Raw genomic sequence first — 8,272 nt, 5'->3', positions numbered from 1 at the left:
TCCCAACTCGTCCTTCTTCCAACAGGCGGCCTTGCTATGCTGCTTCTCAAAGAATATGGAGAGCAGGCAGCCCTAATCTAGCCCATGCTGCCGAGCAAACAGATGAGGGAAGTAGCCTCAAGATTCATGCCATGGACAGTGTAATAGGCAAGAACTCCGCCTCTCACACTCAGCATAAACATCAATTCTTTTGACCTGGTGAAGTCACCATCTAGGTGGTGGCCCAGCTTGTCCACATACGCACGATCTATGAGACCCCCAACTGGGAACGCCATCCGGGTCACGTGGTGGTGATCATTGAGGAACAAGCTGCGTGGATGGCTTGGGGGATGGAAAATTGCCCTATGCATGGCATTCTTCAGCAAAAATGGGCACAAGGTGTCCTCTAACTCTTTGGGTCTAAGGTATGTGTCAGGGAAGTAAGCTCGAAGCCAGCCATACACATAATGGACCAGGAAAGGAGTCTTGAAATCTCATGGGACGGCCTCGCCATCTACAACGCCATTCCCTCCTTCATCCCCATGATACTACCTTCCCCTTGAAATGGCTCCCAACCCATGATAAATACTGCACAAAACGGGCTATGCCAGTGCATACTCCTTCCCTTGCACCATGTCGCAGGCCACATAAAAAGTGTCGGGACGAATGACGTCTGCACCTCATGTCAAGGCAAATTTACATAAGAAGAGCACCAAATAAGACGCCAGGTAGATGTGCTCATTCTTCTTCCGAAGCTCGAAAACTGGTGGGGTTTCCTTCCCCTCTTTTCTTAGCAAAGCTTCATCTATATAGTCGCCGAAGAAGAATGTTACCCATTTGGCGAAGGTGACTCGTTCACTTTTGGGCTCATCATAAAGCCGCTGATAGATCTCAAATAATTCTCGAAGCTTGGCCGGTGGGGCTTCTTTACTTACTTTCTCCCCGCAAAAAATGACTGAGTTTGGGGGAATGAACTCGTCGTACATAACACCAAGGAGCGACAGCCCACCAATGAAGTACAGGTCCATCAGCGATATCCCTACCTCTCCATGACCAAGAAGCCATGTGTTGCTAGCATGGCTCCAAGTTTCCCACAACACTTTGACTGTGTTAGAGCAATGATCGTAGTAGCCCGCTGAGCACTAGAGGGCAGCTGCCAAGGAAGCCTGTCTCAAGGTATTTCTGAAAGGCCTCAACACCTTCATGGTCCACGAGGAGTACCCCCTCAGGTATTGGTGCTCTGCTTGTACCCGCAAGCTGGCAAAAGACCATTTCATACCTGGGGTTTCCACCATCCACTTGCCTAGAGTCGGCAAGCTCTCATGAGAGGCCACGTTTCGGTGCAGGCAATGCAAAAGGCCTACCGCTGCCTCTATACTCACATTCCCATCATTATCTTCCCTCGTCACCAACTGGACGGGGGAGCTCACAAAGGTGAAGCTCAAGAGCCACCTTGGTTCACGTAAGGCCTCGGTGAACCAGATTGGCTCACCTCTCACCAAGCTTTCATCGGTTAATTCAGCAGTATCAAGCTCCCCTTCTCGCGGGAGATTCCTCACATCTGGAACGACACTTGAAGACTCATCCATTAGACCATAAGCTTCACTGGTAAAGAACGCTAGGTGGCCGTGAAGAGACTGCGCTCACAAAGGCATATCACCGATTGGGCACTCAAGGTGTAATGCTGTCAGGGTATCGTCGTCCCACAACCAAGGGGGAAGACTATCATCGTCTGCCCACTGAGATGGTATCACCGACTCACGACCAAGATGTGTTAATGCTTGTGCTCCAGTTGTCAAGCATGTGCCACATGTGCATTCCTCGAAATACGGACACGTCCTTGACACTTGCGGCATGGCCTATCACAGTACATGCGGAGGGCGACCATTTGCCGTCTCACGACCCTTTGTCTCTCGACTGTTATGGCCCCGCAACCCTTCGAGTTCCCACTGGCGTTTCCCCTCTTCATCGGGAACTCACTCCTGTTCACTGAAAAGCCCTTCCCCGCCTTCTACCCTTTACCAGAATTGGTGGAAGGCACCGAAAATCCCCAAAAAGCCTCCCTGTGACCCCGCGAATTTCCCTTCTCCCTGTTTTCCCACTTCAGCAATTCGCCACAAGCTCAGCTCACCAGAATTCTACTCAGTTCCCGGTGAGCCCACAGTTGTTCCTCCTTCTTCTCCTCCAATAACCAGAGGACTGATAGAGCCCTCCGAAACTCTCTGCAACCTCTCGTCAACCGCAGAAGCACCGGAGAAATACTCAAGCCCCTGCAGAAGAACCATTGCAAAACTTGTCTAAGGCCTCGAGAAACCCTGTTCCTTGCTCGGAGAGCCTCGACACTCTCCAAAGATGTTCGCAAGCACCTCGCAAAGGCCCACAACCCATTGAAGCTCGCCAGAGAGAGCTCCCGCTCTATTGCAGATTTTGATTGGGAAGTCCTAGCCAGGAAATCTCTTGATGAAAACCCCTTGCTCTGACTCTCTCTCTCTCTAAATTCTTTTTCTAGCCGTTCGGTAAAACAGTAAAGAGGGATTTTCCTCCCTTTTATACCCAGCAGTGTCGCAAACTGCCCTCTATAAACATGAAATGACGTGTCAGTCCCCATGTGGTAATAAAACCAGGCCGAGGAGGGTCAAAACCCGAGACCCGAAAGGGCCATCGTTGCATGCCTTTGTCAAGAGCCATTTCCGTGCGCTTCACCCAAAGGCCATCGTCACGTTCCTTTGTCAAGGGCCATCGCCACGCACCTTTGTTAAGAGTCATCGTCGTGTGCCTTCGCCCAGAGGTTATCGTCGCACGCCCTTCGTCGAGGATTTAATGCTGTGCTCTTCAACAAGTACTTAATGCCGTGTGCACATCATTTAGGCGTAATGCCGCGTGTGCCATCGAACGCTTAGTGCCACTAGCATACCATGGCACTCCCATCTGGACCATTGTCCTACCACCTCAGGAGGTTCATTCCCTGTGCCACAGTCTCACTCCTCTGGGAGTCCAGTCTTCGGTGACGGGTTTGTTCCCTATGGAGTCGCATGCCTTCACCACGTAACGGTCCATGTTGTATGACCTTAAATTGCACCGCTACGGTCCAAACTATATGACCTTAAATTGTAGCGAAGGTCTAGTTGCACAACCTTAAACTGCTTAGTCCTCGTCGCATGACTCAAAATTGTACGACCAGGGTCCAAACTATTTGACCTTAAACCATAGCGAAGGTCTAGTCGCATGACCTTAAACTGCGTAGTCCTCGTCGCATGACTCTAAACTGTTGGACCATAGTCCAGCTGTGTGACCCTAAACCATAGTGTACGTCCTGATCGCATGACGTTAAAAGGCTGAGCGCCATGGTCCAAACTACATGACCCTAAACTATAGCGGAGGTCTAGTTGCACGACCTTAAATTGCATGGTCCATGCTGCATTACTTTAAACTGCATAGCCTTGGTCCAAACTATATGACCTTAAATTGTAGCAGAGGTCTAGTTACAAGACCTTAAACTGCATGGTCCTAGTTGCATGACTTAAACTGCATAACTATGGTCCATGTTGTATGACCTTAAACTACACAGCCATAGTCCAAACTATATGACCTTAAACTATAGCAGAGGTCTAGTTGCACGACCTTAAACTGCATGGTCCGAGTTGCATGACTTTAAATTGCATAACCGCGATCCAAGCTACATGGCTTCAAACCATAGTGCAGGTCCTGACCGTATGACGTTAAACTGCTTTGCTTGGGTCCAGGAGGCATGACCTTAAAGACGCCCCCACATATTTTTAAGTGCATCTTCACGCATGTCCTCCCTAATCGACCCGCTCGTGTGCGTGCCCCACCTCCATTACCTCTCCAGTTAGACCACACACGTGCCACGCCGTTTACGTACATCTTTGTGCACGTCCTCCCTAACCGAACCATTCGTGTGCGCACACCACCTCCATTACCTCTTTAGTGAGGCCACACACACGCACATGCCTTTTACGTGCATCTTTGTGCACATATTCCCTAACCGACCCGCTCGTCTGTGTGCACCACCTTCATTACCTTCCCAGTGAGTCCATTCATCATTACCATCTCTCACCATTCCTCAGTAAGTCTTATCCATGCTCACAAAACGGCAAGCCATCTCGCCACCCGTACTCGCAATCAGCTAGTGGGTCACCATTATTCACCCACCATTCATTCATCATCAACTCTTCATAGGCAACCTCGTGCCATCTCTTCAAAAGTGAGTCAAAGCCACAACCACGCTCACTGCCATTCACCACCACTACAGTCCAGTTGTATGACCCTAAACTATAGTGCACGTCCTAGCTGCATGACATTAAAGGGCTTCACACAGGTCTCGAAGGCATGACCCTAAAACATGCCTTCATAAAAAATGGGCATGGTGTACACCTAGACAAGGGAACGCCATTAGTAAAAATGATGGACGGGCATGGTCACAAAACCATGAGTAAGAGAGTTCTGTGGAAAAAAAAATCTAGGCGTGATGAAAATCCCAAAAGGGCATTGTGAGCAAAAAAAGGATGAAAAGGGTGGACATGACTGCAAGGTCGTGAGTAAAGGAGCCTAGAAATAACAAAAGTTGGTGAAAACCGTCTTTACGATGCCACTTCTCTTGTCCAAGTGAAAATCCACAAAAAGACGCTTGGACCGACGACACAGGCTGACACATGACCACAGCCTCAGTTGACACTCAATTTCCAAACAGCCACTATCTTGGCTAATGAGGTCTACCTAAAATCCTCAAATGCAAGCATCCAATTGCAACACAAATTGGCTCATTAGGGAAAGGGTTCAATTAGGAATGAGGTTATATTCAAGAAGTCCTAAAACTAATTTTTACCTGAAGGAGTACATGAACAGTATACTCCCAAGGGACTAGAATACAATTTGACGAAACGTTTTCTATTTAAATAAGAGAGAGAAATGGAAGTTTTATTGTTTCTCTCTCACTAATCTCGAGATTCAAGAATCAAGAAAAGCCAGAAGCTCCTCCGGCAAGTTTATACTTGTTCCGACGGCCAGCTTCAACATCACAGGTGAGTTTTTTATTTATTTTGATTTGTAGTATCTAATAGTCAGTAGTATTTAATATTTTGTTCTTTAGGTTTAGAAAATAGGAAAATAACAAAAAATTTATGTTTCCATTTTAGGTTTAGGACAAGAATTAGGGTTTTATTGTTTTGTATGGGTTTTTTTCTTCTTTTTGGGTTTCAATTTTAGGTTATTAAAGAAGGGTTTTACAATTTGTAAAAACCCCTCAAATTACTACACTAAAATATAAAAATCTGAAAAAACCCTATGTTTTTGGTTTTTTTTAATATATTAGTTTTAACTTTTGATATTGAAATTTATAAGGGCTTAAAAGACGAATCCTAAATAAACTCCAAACAATGAAATAAGGAAAAAACTGAAATTGCAATTTCTGTTTTAGTTTATGTTTTGTAAAGGACATTAATAAACCAACAAGAAAAAAATGAAAATGCAAAAAAACAAAGTGAAATACATATGGGGTATTTTTTTTGTTTCTGTTTTCAATTTTTGGAATGGGAAATCGAAAATGCCGAAAAGAGAAATTAGAAAATCCAAAAAAACAGAAAAAATAGGAAAATAAGGAAAAATTTATGTTTCCATCTTAGGTTTAGGTCAAGAATTAGGGTTTTATGGTTTTGTATTGTTTTTTTTTCTTTTTCTTTTTGGGTTTCAATTTTAGGTTATTAAGGAAGGGTTTTACAGTTTGTAAAAACGCCTCAAATTAAGACACGAAAATATAAAAATCTGAAAAATCCCTATCGTTTTGGTTTTTTTTAATATATTAGTTTTAACTTTTGATATTGAAATTTATAAGGGCTTAAAAGATGAATCCTAAATAAAATCCAAACAATGAAATAAGGAAAAAATTGAAATTGCAATTTCTGTTTTAGTTTATGTTTTGTAAAGGACGTTAATAAACCAACAAGAAAAAAATGAAAATGCAAAAAAAGAAAGTGAAATACATATGGGGCATTTCTTTTGTTTATGTTTTCAATTTTTGGAATGGGAATTGGATAATGCCGAAGAGAGAAATTAGAAAATCCAAAAAAACAGAAAAAATAAAATAAAGTTAAAAAAGATAAAACAGAAATAAAAAAATGGAAAAACTAGAGAAAAACTTTCTGCTTTTTTAAATTTTCTGTTTTTCTTTTTATTCGTCGGTTTTCTTTTATATACTTATATAGTTTAGCCTTTAATGTTGTAATTTGCAATGGCTTGAAAGTGATGAACTTTTTAATGAGTATTTATTTATTGTTTCAAGAGAGTTATATTTGTTTCTAGTATTTATTTATTTATTTTTTTGAATTCTTCTTACTTTTTCTATATTTTCCCCATTTTTGCTTATTTAACTATTTTATTAATTATTTAATTTCTTAGACCTTACATACCGCAATAAGTTTAATTTCACTTTGGAGCAATGATTTCATGCAACAGTTATATCATAATATAATGCAACCATATTAAAAAACTATGTTAAAGATATTTGTTTGGCACAATTTTTTAGATGTTTACTATTTTCATTCTAAAGAATAATCACAAAAAAGAAAATTTAGAAAAAAACGTCCTAAAAAGTGTTTCTCTAGCCCAATTAATATAAGCCGTTCATTTTAGTGAGAAGGTTAGATATACGCCTCAAAAAGATTTTTTTATTCCCAAAATTTTTATATAGTGTTATCATTATTAGATTAATGATGCTCAAAAGATAAAAGTGATTTTGAATTTGTCAAGGCCTACATCTTGAAATTCACCGAATGGACGGTCGAGATTCATTGTTGGAGGGTACTAATTTTGACCATATCTAGGGTAGAAATTGAAATTTTTTTTTCCATAAGATTGATTATGAGGATGAAGAGAATGGATGTGCAAAATTTGGAGTCATACAAATGCCAAAAACATGGTTTTCTAGAAGTGTGGTTGCATTTTAGTATGATACATCCGTTGCATGAAATCATTGTTCTTCACTTTGTTGCTTTTGATTTACTCTTTTCATTATATTGTGCAGATTGTGAGAAAGGAAAAGGAGTTGGGATTGATACACCAAACTCGAGAAAAAGGAAGATCTACACTGGGCAGAGACAAATAAGAATGCAGACAATGAAGTTCTCTACAATCCGATCTTCCCAAAACTCTCCACACTACTCTCCCTCTTTCCCCAACTCTCCATAATACTCTCCTTCAATACTCTTCCTCTTCTCCCCAATACTCTCCCTCTTCCCCCAACTATCCTCAATACACTCCCTCTTCTCCCCAGTACTCAGACATGGAGTCTACAAACTTTTCAATCTCCCTCTCTCTCGTACTCTCTTCGACTCCCTACTCTCCCCAAATGAGACTTTCATCCTATGGTTATTAATTTTTTGTTTTTCTATTAAATTAATGTTCTTTTGTAATTTTTTTTATTATTAGAAAATTTAATGTTAGTTATTTCTTAACAATTTTTTCCTTGTAATCAGTACCCATTTTGAATTTTAATAGGAATTATTTCTTTATTTTCTCACCGTTGTTCTATACAATCTGGGACTCTCAACACAAAGAGCAAATATGGCAGCAATACATTTCAGGAACCTTGCAATGTAGGGGCAGAATTGCTAAAGAGGCAGGATCCATCCTAGTGTTAGAAAACATGAACCGGGAATGGAACCCAGTCATGGGCAGGGTCAAGGTAGCTTGGAACTGGTCCAGGTAACCGGCTCTAATCTGGCAGTCCTGGCCGGGCTAATAAGGCATAAAAGTAATATAGACAAAATCTCAAAAAAATATGAGATATGGATCCAAAAGGTATATCTTAAAATCAAAGCTAATGATGAAATAAAAGCACCAGTAGGATTTATATTGGCTTTCATGAAGTAGGCCCTAACAAGTGCTCCAATAAGCACACTTGGCTTGAGTGTTTTCTATTTCTGCACTGTATCTGCAAAATGGCTACTTCCTTTCTCAGATAAATCATCTCTTTCCACTCTAGTAATTACAACATAATCCAATCCCCATGAAGCAGTGGCCTCAGATGGCTCCTTTGGATGAGTTCGTCATGCCTTCACATTACAAAATCTGATGCATCAGAATGCAAGCTTTCAAAATTCAAAACATGGTATTGAACCTCTCAAATGGGCACATATTTTTCTCAATAATACCTGTAGCATTGGTACTCTAATGGCACCTTTACAAATAATAGGAGGAACTGAAATTGATATTAGCATAATTCACAGTATTCCCCATTTGCTTCACTTGATTAACCATAACATGTGCAAAATAACTT

General features: G+C 41.4%; 1 long non-coding RNA gene across 1 annotated transcript; it reads left to right on the top strand.

The window, feature by feature from the left end:
• Positions 1–4,922: 4,922 nt before the first annotated feature.
• Positions 4,923–7,513, top strand: LOC110008148 (uncharacterized). Its single transcript, XR_002282719.2, has 2 exons — positions 4,923–5,021; positions 7,019–7,513. It is a non-coding gene; the product is annotated as an uncharacterized LOC110008148 (long non-coding RNA).
• The last annotated feature ends 759 nt before the right edge of the window (positions 7,514–8,272 follow it).

The sequence above is a fragment of the Amborella trichopoda genome, chromosome 1 (genome assembly GCF_054954075.1).
Source record: "Amborella trichopoda isolate Santa Cruz 75 chromosome 1, AtrichopodaSantaCruz75HAP2 v2.0, whole genome shotgun sequence".
Taxonomy (NCBI): Eukaryota; Viridiplantae; Streptophyta; class Magnoliopsida; order Amborellales; family Amborellaceae; genus Amborella; species Amborella trichopoda.
This window is presented reverse-complemented; position numbering and strand designations above follow the sequence as displayed.